Below are 3,020 nucleotides of genomic sequence, written 5' to 3' on the forward strand. Positions count from 1 at the left end.
TATCGCATAATTTATGACAAAATCAGACCATTGTTGCAAAAGAAAATATGGCGCTCAGTGGACTTGAGCGCCATATTTTCTTGATAGGCAAAGTGTTAAACAAATAAACATAAAATTGGACGGGATGGTCGCAGCTTTAACGCCTTTTATCATAGGTTTACACATCCTAAACTCACCCGAGGCTAAATAACAGCAATAATAGGTAATATTAACAACGCTGATAATAGTAATAACACCATCAACAACTATCCCGCAAAAAAAGAAAGAAAAACAAAGTACCCACGAAAAATCACAGACACATACACAAACGTATACATTCACACACATACGCACAACAAAATAAAAACGAAAATTAAAAGCCCCGCGATAAGTAGATTAGCGAACATTTTAAATTCGTTTTAAATCAATTTCTGTCTGATTATAATAAATAGAGGCTGTAAAGCAGAAACGCCGGTTCGTGCGGTGAGGATTAAACGAGATCACTGTCAGGTGTTTAAACGGGATAACATTACGTCTCTACCCTGCTTTTTTTTTTACTCTCTTCGTCCACCCATCTACAACCTTTTCTTTCTTTGGTCGCCCCTCCACTACCACCACCACACTGTCTAATTTCTTTGTAAAATAAAATAAAAAAGTTGCAAAAAAATATAAGTATATAAAATAAGATCTAAAAAAAAGCCTGTTATTTTCACCAATCCCGTATTTTAAAACGTTGATTGCATCCCTTTTATTTTGTTTTTTAATATAATTGTTTCATTTTATTATTTTTTTTTTGCTTTTTAGGTAAGGTTCTCGAGAAATGTCACGAGACATCAGGAGATACCCCCACTTATTTTATATACTGTGTATATGTGTGTATGCCAGCTTGCTTGTGTGTATGTGTGCGCGTTTTAATTGCTTCAATCACCTGATTGGCATTTGGGATGAGGTAGGATAAAACTTATAACAAATGGGACAACGAGGGTGCGCGGGCGCGTGTGCCTTTTATCTTCTATTTGTTTTACTCATTGCACAGCGGCCATGCTGGGGCACCGCCTTTAAGGATTTCAGTCGGACAAACCGAACCCCCCCCCCATCACATAAACAACATCGATTTTCCAGAATTATGTTCCAAAATCTTTCTGGATTACAGATATTTTCGAACTATGGATGTCCAGTCTAGTCAACATAATCTAAGTTAAACTAACAGCAAATTCACATAAATAATTAGTGTAAATTAGTGCGGATTATAAGAAGTTCAAGACCATCATAGTCCGGAAATTCAGTGTTATATATGTACCTTCTCTTTTTTTTTATTAAAGTTTGGTACTTATTCCATCGGATTTCTTCTTACCTTTGGGGACGTAAACAAGCCAACACCGGTTTATATGCAGAGTTGATGGACAAACAAAAACATATACAGACCCACACGCACACACACACATACACACACACTCACACATACAATGAGCTTCCACAATGTTTCCATTTACCAAAGCCACTCACGAGGCTTTGATCGGTTCGGGGCTATAGTAGAAGACACTTGCCCAAGGTTCCACGTGGTTGGACAGATCCCGAAACCACGCTGTCGCAAAGCGAGCTTAATTATGCAACCATGCCTGCTCCTACGTATGTTATATATCTATATGATGCATATGTACGTTTGACACAAAGTGAATAAATCTGCACACACCATTGTTGCTATTATTGTTGTTAAGCTCAGGATCAGGACCGAAGAAGCAGACGTATGATGAAAAGTGTTCGTTATTCCCGCCTCTTTCTATATAGTGGAAGCCGCTTATAGCGATCTCTTAAAACGGAAATATTTGGACGACAATAATCGTCTGACAACATTAACCCGTATATGCCCATAAAAAAATTTTCACTGTATTTAGATTAAACGTTACGGTAAGCTTTCACAATCTGGAAGAGTAGGACAGCATGCAACTGTTAGTTACAGGTATCGACTACCTACTGAGCATTTCGTATGCTCAGTCAGATGCTTCCCGGTGAGTCCATATCCAAACACGTAGGAGAAGATTTTGCGTTGCGAAAACGCAACGAGGGGTATATATGTGTTAAGCAAAAATAGAAAATTGATTATCTTGAGTGTTTGAGACCCACTAACTCTGGTAACACTGCTGATGACAGTATCCGTGATTACAATGAACGGCTTTCCAGATACACACGCACAAATACATTCATATGAATATATATGCACAAACACAACACACCACACACACACACCACACAAGTATATGTATATATATATATATATATATATAACTAAATGTATATATATATATATATATTATATATATATATATATATATATACATTCTATATATATATATGATATATAAATGGATATATATATATAGATAATATGTATATATATTGAAATACTATATATTATATATATATAAATATGTATGTATATATATATATATATATATTATATATAGATGTGTGGTGATGTGTGGTGTGTGTGTGTATGTATGTATGTAGAACGTATGTAGTATGTGTGTATATATATATGTATGTATGTATGTATGCATGCATGTATGTATGTATGTATGCATGTATGTATGTATGTATGTATGTATGTATGTATGTATGTGTGTATTTATGTATGTATGTATGTATGTATGTATGTAGGTATGTATGTATACAAACCACGTACAGTGGTCACTTTGGAAAATATTAGATACCTATAACCGGTGGTAAAAATAAGCGTTTCATAACACTATCCGTGATTATAATAAGAGGTTTTTACAAAAAATTCAGAAGTACATTATCAAGGTGTCCATTCCCTTTTTTTGTTCTTTTTATTTAGACAGTAGATAGTCATTTGAGGAAAATTTGGCTGCTCTTTCTAACAGGCTGGCCTTCTCGATCTGCTGTTATGCATGTGTACTATCGTGGTATTTGTGTGCGTATGTGTAGATATGTAAACGTCTGTGGGCGCACGTATTTAGTGCTTGTATATAAAGATATATAGGTCGCATTAGGTGTATATAGGTCGATGTTGTTGACCTTTA

The sequence above is a fragment of the Octopus sinensis genome, linkage group LG22 (assembly GCF_006345805.1).
Source record: "Octopus sinensis linkage group LG22, ASM634580v1, whole genome shotgun sequence".
NCBI lineage: Eukaryota > Metazoa > Mollusca > Cephalopoda > Octopoda > Octopodidae > Octopus > Octopus sinensis.